This window comes from Arachis hypogaea, chromosome 19 (genome assembly GCF_003086295.3).
Source record: "Arachis hypogaea cultivar Tifrunner chromosome 19, arahy.Tifrunner.gnm2.J5K5, whole genome shotgun sequence".
In the NCBI taxonomy this organism is placed as follows: Eukaryota; Viridiplantae; Streptophyta; class Magnoliopsida; order Fabales; family Fabaceae; genus Arachis; species Arachis hypogaea.
In genome coordinates, this window is record NC_092054.1 from 33,738,180 (window position 1) to 33,757,959 (window position 19,780).

At 37.9% G+C, this 19,780-nt stretch overlaps 1 non-coding gene across 1 annotated transcript; it reads left to right on the top strand.

The window, feature by feature from the left end:
- Positions 1-18,905: 18,905 nt before the first annotated feature.
- Positions 18,906-19,013, top strand: LOC112782050 (small nucleolar RNA R71). The gene has a single exon (XR_003192792.1). It is a non-coding gene; the product is annotated as a small nucleolar RNA R71 (small nucleolar RNA).
- Positions 19,014-19,780: the final 767 nt, after the last annotated feature.

Consider the following 19,780-nt stretch of genomic DNA (forward strand, 5'->3'; position numbering starts at 1 on the left):
AATTTTCCCTCTAAAACTAAACTAAACTAAACTAATGTATTCCAAAATTATGATTCCTCTTCAGTCCTTGGATTAAATAGCATTAGAGATGAGTTGGATTTGGGCCAGGGAAGCCCAGAAATCACCCCAGTGGATTGCCTTCAAGTGAGTCACGTGCGAGTATCGACGCGTACGCGTAGGTCACGCATACGCGTCGCTTGGCAAGTTGCGTTGCACGCGTACGCGTCATGTATGCGTACCCGTCACCATGCGACCTCACAATCCACGTGTGCGCGTCTGCTGCGCGTGCGCGTCGTTGATCTCATCCCAAATCCTTGCTTTTCCATAATTTCTCCACTTTGCATGCTTTTCTCTCCATTCCTTTGATCCATTCCTAGCCTTTTTAACTTGAAATCACTAACACACATATCAAAGCATCTAGTGGAATCAAAGGTGAATCAAAATTGGCAATTAAGGTCCTAAAAAGCATGTTTTCACACTTAAGCACAAATAAAGGAGAATAACAAAAACCATGCTATTTCATTGGATAAATGTGGAAAAAGGTGATAAAATCCTCTAAATTCAACACAAGATAAACCCTAAGAATGGGGTTTGTCAAGGTTTTCAAATATTTTTATTTTTGAAAATAGGTTATTAACGTTAGTTTTTAAGATATAATTTTTTTAAGTTATAGCATTTTGATGAACTGATGATTGATGGTTTAGAATTCACAATAAATTCTCGTTGCAAGTATAGTTTCTAAACCAAGCAATAATCCTTTCATACAAAAACTTGTTTGTCACTTAAGGAAACCCAATAAAATTAATTAACCGAAGTATTGAAACCTCGGGTCGTCTTCTCAAGGAATTGCAGGGAGGTATGATTTATTATTGGTTATGGACAAAGTATATTTTTGGGTTTTTTTAATGTATAGGATAAAAAGTAAGAATAGTAAATGGCAAGAAAGTAAATTGTAAGGAATTAATTTAAATAAATAATAAAACTCTTGGCAATGTATAAGAATTTGAAGTCCTATCCTAGTTATCTTTATCAGGTGTGATGAGAATTAGATTCTGCTCCCACTTAAATTAACCCTTGCTAAACAAAGGAGAGTCAAGTAAACTAATTAATTTGATCCTCAAGTCCTAGTCAACTCCTATGGAAAGACTAGAGTTATTGGAGTACAAATTAACCAGCAGAGAATTCCAATTTCAATCAACAGCTGAGTTGGATAACTCAAGTGTTGCTAATTACTTAACCAAAGCCAAAAGGGGAAAATAAATCTAAATTGAATTGAAAACATCATAAATAAAATAATCATTAATCTGAAATACCTCAAATTGCATTTAAACATAAATTCAAATCCTAACATGGAAAGTTTGTAAATCAATAATAAAAAGATAAATGACAATTAAAGTAATGGAATAAATAAAAGTAGAAAATAAATTAAAGGAATATTGAACCTGTGAATTGAGAGAAGTAGCCTAAACATAATAGAAATCCTAAATCCTAATCCTAAAAGAGAGGAGAGAACCTCTCTCTCTAAAACTACATCTAATCCTAAAATTGTGTATATTAAAGCTTCATTGATGAATGAATGGATTCCTCCACTTTATATCCTCTAATATGTGATTTCTGGGCCGAAAATTGGGCCAGAAATAGCCCAGAAATCGTTGGGGGCGAAATCTGCCACGCTGATTTTTGTCACTACGATGCGTCTGCGTGAAGCACGCGTTTGCGTTGCCTATCCATACGGCCACTATGGCAAATTATATATTAAATCAAAGCCCCGGATGTTAGCTTTCCAACGCAACTAGAACTGCATCATTTGGACTTCTGTAGCTCAAGTTATGACCGTTTGAGTGCAAAGAGGTAAGGCTGGACAGCTTAGCAATTTCTTCAACTTCTTGTATTCCTTCCATTTTTGTATGCTTCCTTTCCATCCTCTAAGTCATTCCTTCCCTGTAATCCCTGAAATCACTTAACGCACATATCACGGCATCGAATGGTAATAAGAGAGGATTAATATTAGCAAATATAAGGCCAAAGAAGCATGGTTTCAATCATAGCACAAAATCAGGAAGGAAAAAGTAAAATCATGCAAATAGTATGAATAAGTGGGTAAAGAGTTGATAAAAACCACTCAATTGAGCAAAAGATAAACCATGAAATATTGGTTTATCAACCTCCCCACGCTTAAACATTAGCATGTCCTCATGCTAAGCTCAAGAGAAGCTATAAAGGAGTGAAGAGGAATGGTAAAATGTATGAAATGCAATCTATGTATATGAATGCAACTATATATGCTAAGATGTTTCTATCTACTTGGTTAAAAGTAAACAAGTTCTCTAAGACAAATATAAATCAAATTCCACTAATCCAAATCATACAATAAAAGACAAGTAAACTTGTAAGAAGATAGCTCATGAAAGCAGGGAACATAGAATTAAACATTAAACCCTCACTGGTAGTGTATATGCACTCTAATCACTCAAGTGTATAGGGTAACTCACTCTACTCTTCTCTAATTATGCTTTCTAAACTTTGTTCTTCATCTAACCAATTAACAAGTATTTAATGTACCAATGCAAACATCATGAGGTCTTTTTCAAGGTTGTAATGGGGCTAAGGTAAGGGTGAGGGTATATATATGGCTAAGTGAGCTATAAATTGAATCTTTAATTAACCTAAGATTTCACCTAACATACATATACTCTATATAATTCTAATTCATGCCTAGCTACCCAAAATTTCCACTTTTGCATTACATACTCATGTATCAACTTTTCTTTAATTTTATTATATATGCATTGATTTTTCATTAACTTAACATTGGGGTAATTTTGTCCCTTTATTTATTTACTTATTTATTGAATATTTTTTTTGTATTTTTTGTATTTATTTTTTTTAAATAGAAAAATAAACAACTTATCAATGCACATGGATTTTTTTTAATTTTTCTAGTCTCACATGAGTAGGTACCCAAATTCCCAATATTTTATCAAAGTAAAAACATAACACATTCCCTTATTAACCCATGTTCCCACAGTTTCCCCACACTTAATTGTTACACAATCCCTATCTTAAGCTAACCAAATATTCAATTGGGATATTTAATTGTTTTTCTGCTTAAGGCTAGTGATGTGATTATAGAACAGAATAAATGGGAATAAAAAGGCTCAAGGTGGCTAATAAGGGTGATGTAAAAGGTAGGCTTATTTGGGATAAGTGAGCTAATAAAAAATAATGGCCTCAATCATATGCAAGCATGTAAATACACTAAATAGTGGACATATAGAATGGAACAAAGCAAAGATTGCAATCATAGAGAAGAAAACACACAAGAATAAAAATTTATGGTTAAATAATGTAACCATGTAATTAGGCTCAAAATCTTACGGGTTGTGTGTTCTTAGCTTTTTAAACTATGTTCCAAATACAACTTCAAACAAGTTTTAATAGAAAAAAATTTTTCAATTTAAATTAGTGAAATACTATAAAAATTTCTTGAAAAAGAAAATATTACTTCAACCAAGTAGTAACTAAATGCATAAAATCAAACAAACATGCAATCAAATATGCAAATGCAACAATGAATTAACAAAGAAAATAAAACATTGGTGTTGAGAAGAAAATAACTAACCCATGGAGATCAATATCGACCTCCCCACACTTAAAGATTGCACCGTCCTCGGTGCATGCTAAGATGTGCAAGTGGAAGGGTTGCTTCAACTAATGCTTTTCTCTAAAGATTGTGCTGATGGACTTGTTTGTCTCCCCATTTAGAAGCTTTCCCTTTCTCTTTCTCAGTGGCCAGCCTGAAAGTAGAGGAAAAGAAGAAAAGTAACCTAGAAAGAAAGATAAAAAACAAATAAAATATGGCTGGGTTAATGCCAAATAATGAGGATCACAATTACATGGTAGCTACAACATGCAATTGAGAAAATAGTGGAAGCAAATGGCATATCAATGTTGCAAAAAATTTGCAACAAACGGGAAGAGTAGGTAATGAAAGACGGTATAAAATATTACCCAACAGTGTAAAGCAAGTCAATAAGCACCAAAATAATTCAAGAAAAGATGTAACATTTGAATAAGAAAATTTAACACTAATGGTAAAATAATAAATTTAGAAAAGAAAATAAAAATATGCACAAAATTAAAATGCAATGGATGAAAGAATGTAAATGTAATGAGGAAAGAAAAATGAGAAAGAAGAAGAAAGAAATAAGAAGGGGGAGGGAAAAATTAGGATTGGGGAAGAAAAGATAAGATAGTTGGCGCTGATCTGGATAAGCTGTGCGGTGCAGGCGACACGGATGCGTGGGGCACGTGTTCGCGTGGGTTGGGCTATTTTCAAGTGACGCAGATGCGTCAGGGACGCGTTCGCGTGGAATGATTTGTGCCATTGGCGCGAGTGCAGCCGTGCGTTCGCGCAACTCTCTGTTTTAAATGCATTGTGCCAAAAATCTGGGTGATGCGTTCGCGTGGTTGACGCGATCGCGTGAATGACCATTTTTTTGAAAATCACGCGGCCGCCTGTGGCACGCGGTCGCGTGGTAGGGCTAGTGCTTCCAGCACTATTCCAGCCCAACTCCACCATAACTCTTTGCCATATACCCATTTACGTCGATTTTGCAGGGCTACGCATTCGCGTGGGTGACGCGGACGCGTGGGAGGCTCTTTTCAAAATGACGCGGTCGCGTGGGCATGTTTGTGCCTAAGGCACGCCTCCAGCCATGCTTTTGCGTGACTCTTGTCCAATTCCCTTTTCTTCAAAACGCACTGGTGACACGGACGTGTCAGCGACACTTTGTCGTGTGCGTGTTTTTTTTTATAAAATTAAAATATATGCAGAATGTAAATGCAAATGCAAACTATATGCAGCTACATGCAGAGATTATGAGAAGAGTCATCATCATAAAAAAATAAAATAAAGTAAAATAAAACTATGGCTGAAAAGGAATGATTATACCATGGTGGGTTGTCTCCCACCTAGCACTTTTAGTTAAAGTCCTTAAGTTGGACATTTGATGAGCTCCCTGTTATGGTGGCTTGTGCTTGAACTCATCCAGGAATCTCCACCAATGTTTGTACTTCCAGTAACCTCCGGGGTCCCCAATTAGACACATAAAGTCTTCAAGCAAGTTGAAGCAAGTGACAAGGCCCCAAGAGTGTTGATTGCCAGAATGAATTCCGGGGTCCCAGACTTTGCTTTTACACCCGTTTTCTTGTTGATCATCATGATTCCATCCGGGTGGCACACAATTTAAATTCTCACTGAGACATCCAAACAGCTTCCTAGACCCATACAATTTAGTATTCTTCCAACCATGATACTTCAGCCGTGAGCTTCCTACCACAATGAACCTAGGATTGTGTTGCCAACCACTAACCATCTCCCTCTTACTCTTAAAGCCACAAAGAGCTCTAAGCTGACCATCTGTCTCAAGTAAAGCATATTCAAGTGAGCTAATTAAGCTTAGAGAGGAAAGATTTACCCACTTGAATGAAGGGATGGATGGTGAAGGCTTTGGGGAAGAGGTCTCCAACAACCTTGGCAAGGTGATTTTCGGTTCCATTCCCTTGGGTTCTTCCTTGACAACTTCCACCTCTTTGGAAGCTTCTTCAATATCAACCTCTTCCTCTTGGTAGCTTTCTTCCAATTTGATCTCCTCTTCATTATCCACCAAGGGCATGGGAGGTTGTGCTTCTTCTTCTTTAATCTCCATGTCAAGTCCAATGGGAGATGATTCAATTGTAGATAAGAATTCATCAATGATTGAATCCATCTCTTGATCATCTCCTTCAAAGTCTTCAACCATGATATGCCTCAGAGGTTGTACACCCTCCTCAACATCAATTTCAAACGTCTTTGAAGGAGGCTTTATAACTTGACTTTCCCATGGAGGTTCAGCATCTCCTAAGTCTTCAACCAATTCTTCTTCTTCGATAATTACAGCTTTCTCCACTTGTTCCAGTACAAAGTCATGTTCTGTACTATCCACTGGAGTTTCTAATATCTCCTTCATGATACGTTCTTCATTAGATTGTCCACATGAAGCCATGGGGTTCCTTGAGTGTCCGAACGTCGGGAAGGTAATCGATTTATCGCTTGATTCAATTGGTGAAGGGTTGCATGAAATTTTTCCACTATTTCCTTGAGACGCTCCCTTGATTCTTGGGGTGATGGATATGGACATTGTGCATAGGTAAGTGGTGGTTCTTGGGAGTAATTGGGTTGGAATTGGGGTGGATAAGGGTTAGGGTCATATGGAGGTGAATGGTGATAGGGGACTTGTGAGTGTGGTGGTTCATAGTTATGTTGATGAGGTGGTTCATAGGCATATGATGGGGCTTGTTGGTAACTACAAGGGGGTCCACCATATCTATCATCTTGGTATGCACCTTGGAATGGCTCTTGACCATAGTAACTTGGTGGGTGTTGGTTGTCACAAAGAGGTCCACCATATCTATTGTCTGGGCATGCATTATAGGATGGTCGTTGTCCATGGTATCTTGGAAGGTGTTGTTGCCGAAAGGGTTGATCAGATCCTCGTGGCTCCTTCCATCTCTGATTGTTTTGACCTTGATGCATGTTCCTGTTATAATTTTGATTCCTTGAAACAACATTGGAACCAAACTTGAAGCTAGAAGGGTGAGAATTCATAGCAGCTAATAAAAATTAAAAACAAAAACAAATAAACAAGCAAAGGAAAATAAAATAAAATAAAATAAAATAAGAGAAAAGGTTTGAAAAAGATTTGATTTTTAAGATTAGAAAAGATAAGATAAGTTAGGTAAGAGAAGATACATTTTTAAATTAAAAGGTTTTGAAATTTAATTTTTTTTAATTTGAAAATTAAATTTTGAATTTTAAATTTTGAAATTTGAATTTTTGAAAAGTCAACAATATAAGATAAAGATTTGAAAAAGATTTAAATTTTGAAAAGGTTTGATTCTTAAAATTTTAAATTTAAATTTTGAATTTTGAATTTTTGGAATTTAATTGGAATTTGAAATTTGATTTTTTAAAATAAGATAAGATAAGATTTTGAAAAAGATATGATTTTTGAAAAAGATTTGAATTTTGAAATTTAAAACTAAGATAAGATAAGATAAAAAATTTTAAAATAAAAATCTGAATTTTTTTTTTCGAAAAAAATCAATTTAAAAGTAAATATTTACAATAACCAATAATAAGGCACACATTTGCAATTTCCCGGCAATGGCGCCATTTTGACGATCAAATTTCTATCGGTAAAGAAATTTAATGAAAAATATAATCGCGTTGTAAGTATATTTCTAAACCAACAGAGAATCCTTTCGTACAAAAGTTTGGTTGTCACAAGTAACAAACCCAATAAAATTAATTAACCAAAGTATTGAAACCTCGGGTCGTCTTCTCAAGGAATTGCAGGGAGGTATAATTTATTATTGGTTATGGACAAAGTATATTTTTGGGTTTTTTTAATGTATAAGATAAAAAGCAAGAATAGTAAATGGCAAGAAAGTAAATTGTAAGGAATTAATTTAAATAAATAATAAAACTCTTGGCAATGTATAAGAATTTGAAGTCCTATCTTAGTTATCTTTATCAGGTGCGATGAGAATTAGATTCTGTTCTCACTTAAATTAACCCTTGCTAAACAAAGGAGAGTCAAGTAGACTAATTAATTTGATCCTCAAGTCCTAGTCAACTCCTATGGAAAGACTAGAGTTATTGGAGTACAAATTAACCAGCAGAGAATCCCAATTTCAATCAACACTTGAATTGGATAACTCAAATGTTGCTAATTACTTAACCAAAGCCAAAATGAGAAAATAAATCTAAATTGAATTGAAAACATCATAAATAAAACAATCATTAATCTGAAATACCTCAAATTACATTTAAACATAAATTCAAATCCTAACATGGAAAGTTTGTAAATCAATAATGAAAAGATAAATGACAATCAAAGTAATGGAATAAATAAAAGTAGAAAATAAATTAAAGGAATATTGAACCTGTGAATTGAGAGAAGTAGCCTAAACATAACAGAAATCCTAAATCCTAATCCTAAAAGAGAGGAGAGAACCTCTCTCTCTAAAACTACATCTAATCCTAAAATTGTGTATATTAAAGCTTCATTGATGAATGAATGGATTCCCCCACTTTATATCCTCTAATATGTGATTTCTGGGCCAAAAACTGGGCCAGAAATAGCCCAGAAATCGCTGGGGGCGAAATCTGCCACGCTGATTTTTGTCACTGTGACGCGTCCGCGTGAAAGCTAACGTCCGGGGCTTCGATTTGATATATAATTTCCAAAGTGGCTGTACAGCTAGGCGACGCGTCCGCGTGGAGCACACGTTCACGTCACCTAGCTGTACGGCCAATTTGGAAATTATATATCAAATTGAAGCCCCGGACGTTAGCTTTCCACGCAACTGAAACTGCGTCATTTGGATTTCTGTAGCTCAAGATATGACCGTTTGAGTGCGAAGAGGTCAGGCTGGACAGCTTAGCAATTTCTTCAACTTCTTGTATTCCTTCCATTTTTGTATGCTTCCTTTCCATCCTCTAAGCCATTCCTGCCCTGTAATCCCTGAAATCACTTATCGCACATATCACGGCATCGAATGGTAATAAGAGAGGATTAATATTAGCAAATATAAGGCCAAAGAAGCATGGTTTCAATCATAGCACAAAATCAGGAAGGAAAAAGTAAAACCATGCAAATAGTATGAATAAATGGGTAAAGAGTTGATAAAAACCACTCAATTGAGCATAAGATAAACCATAAAATAGTGATTTATCACATTTATATTTTATACATTAAATTAAAATAATTTTTAATAAATAAAAGTAAAAATGATTATTCCGAGGGCTACCTGAAACGTTGATTGGGCTTGAACGTGAGGTTCAAGTCCCTTAGTGGGGGCAGCGTCCGAGCTCTTTAGTGTCGAGGTGTCGCCTATCTGAGTTCCTCAGGAGAAGGTGGGGGTGGTACCTGCCAGAGATTCCGATGCTTAAGTTTGCAAGGGCTTTAGGAAGATTTTTAGTAGAGTAGAACGTAAGTTACACTTAGGGGTGCTAGTGTATTTATAGTAGAGTTTGGTGACCTCATTGGGTAGCGGTAGTTCTACCTTATCTTATCTTGTGTCTTTGGAGTCTATCTTTAGGAGGAGATAGGGATTTAGTCGCGGCTTCTAGAAGCAGTAACCTGCCGTGTTAAATAAGTGGAGTTGGGCTCCTTGGTCGGCGTCCAACCTCTTCAAAGAGGTCGGGTAGGGGATGAGCGACCACCTTCTAAGGCTAGTCCTTTCATCCTTATTGGGCTTGGCTTTATGTTTGGGCCAGGGTATGAGCAGTGCCCTTGCTTGAGTCCCGATCTTTGTAAAGTCAAGCTCAAGCATTATGTGGCTTCTGTCTAGACGTCGGGCGCTCTTGAAGGTCTGGTTTTTTGGTTATTGGTTTGAAAATTTTGAACATTTGCCCTTCTTTAAAAAGGAGGCTTAATTGGTGCGATATTTTCCTTGATCTTTGCGCACGATTTAAAGCGAAGTTATTAGGCCCGTTACTCCTTGCTTCCTTATAAAAGCTTCGTGGATCCTCTTCTTATTATTTTCTTCATTTATGCGACTCTCTCTCTATTTCCCTTTGCAAAAGAACTTCTTCTTTTCTCTGTTGCTTTTCGATCATCCTTGTTTCCAAGATTTTCTCTATCTTGGGTTTCCCCGAGGCTTCATTCTTGGAGAGGAACGTTTGTGTTATTGCTGCTTGACGCGCCCTCCCTTTTTTAACTTTTACCCAGGTTGGTGTTTTAATGGCTTTGCATTTTTTGCTTACCTTTGCTACTGTCTTGAATGATTTTGGTGATGTTGATGGTGGTTGTTGATTCTTGTTTTTTGATGATGACTTTTGCTATTTCTTTTGGAGATTTCTTCTTTATTGCTTTGTCTACTTGATATCCTTGTTTTGGTTGTTTTTTGGTTTTTCTGGATTCTGTGGGACTGTGGTTGGTTTATTTGCCTCTTATGTATCTGTATTGCCCCTAAAAGTGTCACTCTTTTGTAACGATGTTGCATGGGAGGGACACCTTTTGGTTTGAAATTTTTTAGAAGAATAATTTACTTTTGATTTCACTAGTTTTCATCCGACCTCTTTTGATTTCAGCTCGTGATTCTGGCGGCAGCGGTGGAGCATCCTACGACGATGATGGCTAAGAAAACACCCACCACCATGCGTTCTTCTCCTCCTCTAGTTGTTCACGATTCTCCCACTCCTTATTCTATTCGACGACGGTGATGACTCCAACGCGGCGACGAGATCCCCTTCTAGCAGCGGATAGTGGCAGTGTTAAAGACTTCTAGCGACAGGCATGACTGCAGCAGTTAGGGTTTGATAGTGATGGCCACGCTACCCACGACGGCGGTGCTAAAACGATAGGGACGGAACCCTCGGTGGTGGTCTTGGATCCAGCAATGGTGATAGCTTAGTGGCTTTGACGGTAGCTTCCTCTTTGTTGCGCCTAGCTTTATCTCTCACTCCACTGCGAGCCTCTCTCTTCCCTTAGGCAAGGATGGCAACGGTGACAGCGGCGAGCCCCCAGCCGACATTGTTCCTTCCTCTTTCCTCTCTTCCCTTCTCCCCGAACCCCCTTTTTCTCTCTCGATCTCCTTATCTTGTTTCCCTTTCTTTGATTTCTCTTCTTTTCTTTTCTATTTTGTTTGCTGAAGTTGTGTTGTGTGTATATTGGGAGAGAGGTTGGCGGTGGGTGAGTGAGTGGTGGTGAGGAATGAACGAGTGTAGAGAGGCATGGCTTATTGAGGAGCAAACAGGTGTGAAAGGGGAAATTGCGTGTGTGTGTGTGTGTGTGCGCGCGCGCGCGTGTGCGTGCGTGCGTGCGTGCGTGCGTGCGTGCGTGCGTGCGTGCGTGTGTGTGTGTGTGTGTGTGAGTTGGGTAAGAGCGCTTAGGGTTAGTGAAATTAGGGTTTGGAATTGGGAATTTAGGGTTAGGGTAGAGTATTAATTTAAAACCAAATTTAACCTAATATAATTAACTTCAAATATACTATTTATTTTTTCAAATTACAAATTATTTGTAATTAAACACTTTAATTTAAAATTATAAATAAATAAATAAATTCTCTTTTAATTCATAATATTAATCAAAACTTTAAATTATTTCAATTTGAATTATATAAAACTTTCATTATTTAATTTTAAAAACTCAGGTTGTTATATGTTGAGATCCCTCTTTTGTACAAAATATTGTGGACTAGTGTGTAGTTTTATGCTTCTTTGATAAGCCTTCTGGCCTCCTTGTACTTCTTAGGAAATGTGTCAAATTTAAGGTAGTTGATTATGGGAGTCATCCATCCAAAGTTTTGGTTGGATATGGCTAATGCTTCTAGTTTCAAATTGTCCTACTCTTTCAAAATTGATGGTGTTTGTAAGGTCTCTTAGATAAGACTCCTATTATTGCCCCCTAGCTTGGTGCTGGCTAACTTTGAAAGAGAGTCAGCCCGGCATTAAATTCCTAGGTTATATGTTGGATGTTGCTCTTTTCGAAGTGTGCCAACTGTTCTCGGGTTTTCACTAAGTATTTCTTCATAGTGGGGTCTTTGGCTTGATAGGTTCTGTTAATTTGTGAAGTTATTACTTGCGAATCACTAAACACTATCAGATTCTCGGCCCCTACTTCTTTAGCCAACTTCAGGCCAGCGAGTAAGGCTTCGTATTCTGCTTGGTTGTTAGATGCAGGAAATTCAAATATTAAGGATAGCTCTATCTAAGTTCCTTGGTCGCTTTTGGTGCACGAAATTGTGATCATCAATGGCGCCAACAACTTGGTATGCACAATTGTAATCTCAACTATTTATCACAACTTCGCACAACTAACCAGCAAGTGCACTGGGTCGTCCAAGTAATAAACCTTACGTGAGTAAGGGTCGATCCCACGGAGATTGTCAGCCTGAAGCAAGCTATGGTCATCTTGTAAATCTCAGTCAGGCGGATTCAAATGGTTATGGTGAATTGATAATAAAAAGATGAATAAAACATAAAATAAAGAGAGAGGTACTTATGTAATTCTTTGGTGAGAATTTCAGATAAGCGTATAGAGATGCTTTCGTTCCTTCTGAACCTCTGCTTTCCTGCTGTCTTCATCCAATCATTCCTACTCCTTTCCATGGCAAGCTGTATGTAGGGCATCACCGTTGTCAATGGCTACATTCCATCCTCTCTGTAAAATTGGTCCAATGCGCTGTCACTGCATGGCTAATCATCTGTCGATTCTTGATCATACTGGAATAGGATCCATTGATCCTTTTACGTCTGTCACTACGCCCAGTACTCGCGAGTTTGAAGCTCGTCACAGCCATCCCTTCCCAGATCCTACTCGGAATACCACAGACAAGGTTTAGACTTTCCGGATCTCAGGAATGGCCATCCATGGGTTCTAACTTATACCACGAAGATTCTAATATCTCGGACTCGGTCCCCTGTATTAGATATCCAAGAGATACCCATTCAATCTAAGGTAGAACGGAAGTGGTTGTCAGGCACGCGTTCATAAGTTGGGAATGATGATGATTGTCACGATCATCACATTCACATTGAAGTGCGAATGAATATCTTAGAAGCGGAATAAGTTTGTATTGAATAGAAAAACAGTAGTACTTTGCATTAATTCATGAGGAACAGCAGAGCTCCACACCTTAATCTATGGTGTGTAGAAACTCTACCGTTGAAAATATATAAGTGATGAAGGTCCAGGCATGGCCGAGAGGCCAGCCCCCAAACGTGATCTAAAGATAAAACTAAAGATGTAAATACAATAATAAAAAGTCCTATTTATACTAAACTAGTTACTAGGGTTTACAGAGATAAGTAAATGATGCAGAAATCCACTTCCGGGGCCCACTTGGTGTGTTCTTGGGCTGAGCATTGAGCTTTACACATGTAGAGACTTCTCCTGGAGTTGAACGCCAGTTTGTAACCTGTTTCTGGCGTTTAACTCCACTTTGCAACCTGTTTCTGGCGTTTAACTCTAGAATGCAGCATGAAACTGGCGTTAAACGCCAGTTTGCATCGTCTAAACTCGGGCAAAGTATGGACTATTATATATTGATGAAAAGCTCTGGATGTCTAATTTCCAACACAATTGAGATCATGCCATTTGGAGTTCTGTAGCTCCAGAAAATCCACTTTGAGTGCAGGGAGGTCATATTCCAACAGCATCTACAGTCCTTCTTCAACCTCTGAATCTGATTTTTACTCAAGTCCCTCAATTTTAGCCAGAAAATACCTGAAATCACAAAAAAACACACAAACTCATAGTAAAGTCCAGAAATGTGAATTTTAATTAAAAACTAATAAAAATATATTAAAAACTAATTAAATTATATTGAAAACTATGTAAAAACAATGCCAAAAAGCGTATAAATTATCCGCTCATCACAACACCAAACTTAAACTGTTGCTTGTCCCCAAGCAACTGAAAATCAAATAGGATAAAAATAAGAGAATGTACTATAAATTCCAAAATATCAATGAAACTTAGCTCCAATAAGATGAGCGGGACTTGTAGCTTTTTGCCTCTTGAATAGTTTTGGCATCTCACTTTATCCATTGAAGTTCAGAATGATTGGCATCTATAGGAACTTAGAATTTAGATAGTGTTATTGATTCTCCTAGTTCAGTATGTTGATTCTTGAACACAACTACTTTATGAGTCTTGGCCGTGGCCCTAAGCACTTTGTTTTCCAGTATTACCACCGGATACATAAATGCCACAGACACATAACTGGGTGAACCTTTTCAGATTGTGACTCAGCTTTGCTAAAGTTCCCAATTAGAGGTGTCCAGGGTTCTTAAGCACACTCTTTTTTTGCTTTGGACCTTGACTTTAACCGCTCAGTCTCAAGCTTTCACTTGACACCTTCACGCCACAAGCACATGGTTAGGGACAGCTTGGTTTAGCCGCTTAGGCCAGGATTTTATTCCTTTAGGCCCTCCTATCCACTGATGCTCAAAGCCTTGGATCCTTTTTATTACCCTTGCCTTTTGGTTTTAAGGGCTATTGGCTTTTTGCTCTTGTCTTTTGGTTTAAAGAGCTTTTGGCTTTTTCTGCTTGCTTTTTTTTTCTTTCTTTTTTTTCGCTATTTTTTTTTGCAAGCTTTTGTATTCACTGCTTTTTCTTGCTTCAAGAATCATTTTTATGATTTTTCAGATTATCAAATAACATGTCTCCTTTTTCCTTATTCTTCAAGAGCCAACATATTTAACATTCATAAACAACAACTTCAAAAGACATATGCACTGTTCAAGCATTCATTCAGAAAACAAAAAGTATTGTCACCACATCAAAATAATTAAACTAGTTCCAAGGATGAATTCGAAACCCTGTACTTCTTGTTCTTTTGTTTTTAAAACAGTTTTCATTTAAGAGAGGTGATGGATTCATAGGACATTCATAGCTTTAAGACATAGACACTTAAACACTAATGATCATATAGTAAAGACACAAACATAAATAAAACATAAAGCATGGAAACCGAAAATAGAAAACAAATAGACAAGGAAATTAAGGAATGAGTCCACCTTAGTGAGGGTGGCGTCTTCCTCTTCTTGAAGGACCAATGGTGCTTTTGAGCTCCTCTATGTCTCTTCCTTGTCTTTGTTGCTTGATGAGAGAACTTTTGCGTGGTCTAGAAATTTGTGGATAAATCCTCGTTGCAAGTATAGTTTCTAAACCTTCAAAAGTCCTTTCATACAAACGTTTTGGGTGTCACAAGTAACAAACCCCTTAGAAATTGTTAACCGAGTATTCAAACCTCGGGCGTCTTCTCAAGGAACTGCGAGGAAGTATGTTCTTATTATTGGTTATAAAGGTTATAATCGGGGTTTAGAAGGTGAGAAGCAAGTAATTTAAATGACGAGTGAATTAAATGGCAATTAAAAATAAATAATAACTGTAAAAAAACTTTTGGCAAGATAAGGGAAATTAGAAGTCCAACTTAGCTATCCCTCTCAACAATAATGAAAATTGTATCTTAGTTCCAATTGGTCAACCTGTACCAGGGCAAGGAAAGCCAAGGGACTAATTGAATTGACCTTTGAATCCTATTTATTTCCTAAGAAAAGGTTGGGATTACTTAGGTTCAGCTCAATTAGCAAGATAATGATTATCAATTATGTTGAGTTTAATAACTGTTGAGTTACTAAATTCTTAACCAGAACCAAAAGGGGAAAAAGTAAAATTGCTGGAATAATAAAAATATCCTTAGATGGGAAGCAATGGTAACTTAAATCAAAGGGAACAATCATAAACTGAAAATACCTCAAATATCATTAATTCAAATAACTGTCTGTAACATGGAATAATTCGTAAATCAAATTATAATAATCAATTCAAATGTTGGAATAAACAAATAAAAGTAAAACTAAAATAAAAGAACATTAAAACCTGGATCCAGAGTTACTCCCAAAACAAGAAGAAGTCCTAAATCCTAAAAGAGAGAGAGAGAATCTCTCTCTAAACTAAATCTAAATCATGAAAACTAGAAATTGGTGAGCTCTCTTTGAATGGGTGCATTCCCACACTTTATAACCTCTGGTCTATGCTGTATGTACTTGGATCTAGGCCAAAAAGGGCTTCAGAATTCGCTGGGGGCGTATTCTGTAAATTCTAATGCGTGGCCTCTGTCACGCGTCCGCGTGGGTCACGCGGTCGCGTCATTTGGAACTTTTCCTTGCCATGCGGTCGCGTCAGTCATGCGACCGCGTCATATGCATTCTGCTTAAGGCGCGCGGTTGCGTCAGTCATGCGGCTGCGTCGCTGCTTCTTTGCTTCTGGCACGCGATCGCGTCATCCATGCGATCGTGTAAATACCAGTTTCCTTCAAAGCTCCGTTTTGCTTTCTCCTTCCATTTTTGTATGTTTCCTTTTCCATCCTTCAAGTCATTCTGCCTTAGAAAATCTGAAACTACTCAACACACTAATCACGGCATCGAATGGAAATAAAGGTAATTAAAATAATTAATTTTTAAAGCTTAGGAAACATGTTTTTCACAATATGACATAATAAGGAAGAGAAGGTAAAACCATGCAATTAATGTGAATAAGTAGGTGAAGAGTTGAATAAATCACTCTAATTAAGCACAAAAGAACTCATGAAATATGGGTTTATCATTGCTCCTCCCTCATAGCTCTTTGATCTTCTCTAATTTCATGGAGGATGATGGAATGCTCTTGGTGCTCCACCCTTAGTTGTCCCATATTGGAACTTAATTCTCCTAGGGAGGTGTTGATTTGCTCCCAATAGTTTTGTGGAGGAAAGTGCATCCCTTGAGGCATCTCAGGGATTTCATGGTGGGGGATTTCCTCATGCTCTTGTTGAGGTCCATGATCTCTTGTTTGCTCCATCCTTTTCTTAGTGATGGGCTTGTCCTCTTCAATGAGAATGTCTCTGGCCTTAGGTGCCCTAGATGGTTATGGAAAAACAAAAAGCAATACTTTTACCACACCAAACTTAGAAGGTTTGCTCGTCCCCGAGCAAAAGAAGAAAGAAGTGAGTAGAAGAAGAAGAAAATGGAGGAGATGGAGGTGTGTGAATGGTTCGGTCAAGGGGGTTTAGGTGGTTATGATGTGTGAAAAGGAAGGAGTGATGGTTTGAATTTTAGTGGGTGGGTGTAGGTGGGTTGTATGATGGTTTTGGAGGAGTAATGGAGGTGATTGGTGGAGGTTAATTGAGGAAGAATGTTATGAAAAGGTGTGAAGATGAGAGAAGAAGTGGTAGGGATCCTGTGGGGTCCATAGATCCAGTGGGGCCAAGGACTTAACGTCCCTGCTCCAATTAGGCGTGTAAAACGCCCTTGCTGTGCAATCCTGGCGTTTAACGCCAGATTGCTGCCTGTTTCTGGCGTTAAACGCCCAAATGTAGCTTGTTTCTGGCGTTTAACGCTAGGCAGATGCTTGTTTCTGGTGTTAAACGCCAGCTTGGTGCCTGTTTCTGGCGTTAAAATGCCAGACTACTCTCCTCCAGGGTGTGCTATTTTCAATGCTATTTTTCATTCTATTTTTGATTTTTTAGTAGTTTTTGTGACTTCACATGATCATCAACCTAATAAAACATGGAACAACAAAAAGAAAATAAAATAGATACGATTAAATAACATTGGGTTGCCTCCCAATAAGCGCTTCTTTAATGTCAATAGCTTGACAGTGAGCTCTCATGGAGCCTCACAGATGTTCAGAGCATTGTTGGGATCTCCCAACACCAAACTTAGAGTTTGAATGTGGGGGTTCAACACCAAACTTAGAGTTTGGTTGTGGCCTCCCAACACCAAACTTAAAGTTTGACTGTGGGGGCTTTTGTTGACTCTGCAGTGAGAGAAGCTTTTCATGCTTCCTCTCCATGGTTACAGAAAGAGATCCTTGAGTTTGAAACACAAGGTTGTCCTCATTCAGTTGAAGGACTAACTCTCCTCTGTCCACATCAATCACAGCTCTTGCTGTGGCTAGGAAGGGTCTTCCAAGGATGATGGATTCATCCTCATCCTTCCCTGTGTCTAGGATTATGAAATCAGCAGGGATGTAAAGGCCTTCAACCTTTACTAACACGTCCTCTACCTGTCCATAAGCCTGTTTTCTTGAGTTGTCTGCCGTCTCTAATGAGATTCTGGCAGCTTGCACCTCAAAGATTCCCAGTTTCTCCATTACAGAGAGTGGCATGAGGTTTATCCCTGACCCAAGATCACATAGAGCCTTCTCAAAGGTCATGGTGCCTATGGTACAAGGTATTAAGAACTTTCCAGGATCCTGTTTCTTCTGAGGCAATGTCAGTTGATCCAGATCACTCAGTTCATTGGTGAGCAAGGGAGGTTCATCTTCCCAAGTCTCATTACCAAATAATTTGGCATTCAACTTCATGATTGCACCAAGGTACTTGGCAACTTGCTCTCCAGTAACATCTTCATTCTCTTCAGAAGAAGAATACTCATCAGAGCTCATAAATGGCATAAGGAGGTTCAATGGAATCTCTATGGTCTCTAGATGAGCCTCAGATTCCTTTGGTTCCTCAGAGAAAAACTCCTTATTGATCACTAGACGTCCCAGGAGGTCTTCCTCACTAAGATTCACGTCCTCCTCCTCCCTTGTAGGTTCGGCCATGATGATTAAATCAATGGCTTTGCACTCTCTCTTTAGATTTTCTTCTGTATTGCTTGGGAGAGTACTAGGAGGAGTTTCAGTGACTCTTTTACTCAGCTAGCCCACTTGTGCCTCCAAATTTCTAATGGAGGACCTTGTTTCATTCATGAAACTTAAAGTGGCCTTAGATAGATCAGAGACTATATTTGCTAAGCTAGATGGATTCTGCTCAGAACTCTCTGTCTTTTACTGAATGGATGATGGAAAAGGCTTGCTATTGCTAAACCTGTTTCTTCCACCATTATTAAAGCCTTGTTGAGACTTTTGTTGATCCTTCCATGAGAAATTTGGGTGATTTCTCCATGAGGGATTATAGGTGTTTCCATAGGGTTCACCCATGTAATTTACCTCTGCTATTGCAGGGTTCTCAGGATCATAAGCTTCTTCTTTAGAAGAGGCCTCTTTAGTACTATTGGATGATTCCTTCAATACATTCAGACTCTGAGAAATCATATTGACTTGCTGAGTCAATATTTTATTCTGAGCCAATATGGCATTCAGAGTATCAATTTCAAGAACTCCCTTGTTCATAGGCGTCCCATTACTCACAGGATTCCTTTCAGAAGTATACATGAACTGGTTATTTGCAACCATGTCAATGAGTTCTTGAGCTTCTGCAGGCATTTTCTTTAGGTGAATGGATCCACCTGCAGAATGGTCCAATGACATTTTAGATAATTCAGAAAGACCATCATAAAATATATCCAAGATGGTCCATTCTGAAAGCATGTCAGAAGGACACTTTTTGGTCAGTTCCTTGAATCTCTCCCAAGCTTCATAAAGGGATTCACCTTCTTTCTGTTTGAAGGTTTGAACATCCACTCTAAGCTTAATAAGCTTTTGAAGAGGAAAGAACTTGGCTAAGAAAGCCGTGACCAGCTTATCCCAAGAGTTCAGGCTATCCTTAGGTTGAGAGTCCAACCATATTCTAGCTCTGTCTCTTACAGCAAATGAGAAAAGCATAAGCCTGTAGACCTCGGGATCAACCCCATTGGTCTTAATAGTATCACAGATCTGCAAGAATTCAGTTAAGAACTGAAAAGGATCTTCAGATGGAAGTCCATGAAACTTACAGTTCTGTTGCATCAGAGAAACTAATTGAGATTTCATCTCAAAATTGTTTGTTCCAATGGCAGGAATTGAGATGCTTCTTCCATGTAAATTGGAATTGGGTGCAGTAAAGTCACCAAGCATCTTCCTTGCATTGTTATTATTTTCGGCCATGTCTCCTTCTTTTTCGAAAATTTCTGTCAGATTTTCTCCAGAGAGTTGTGCTTTAGCTTCCCTTAGCTTCCTCTTCAGAGTCCTTTCAGGTTCAGGATCAGCCTCAACAAGAATGTTCTTATCCTTGTTCCTGCTCATATGACAAAGAAGGAAATAACAAAGAAAATATGGAATCCTCTATGTCACAGTATAGAGATTCCTTTATGTGAGTAGAAGAAAAGAAATTCGAATACCAGGAGGAAGAGAGGGTTTGAATTTTTAGATGAAGAGAAATGTTAGTAAATAAATAAAATAATTAGAAAGAGATGGGGGGAGAGAATTTCGAAAATTAAATAAAAAGAAAAGAAAAATATTTTTGTTTTTAATTAAAATTA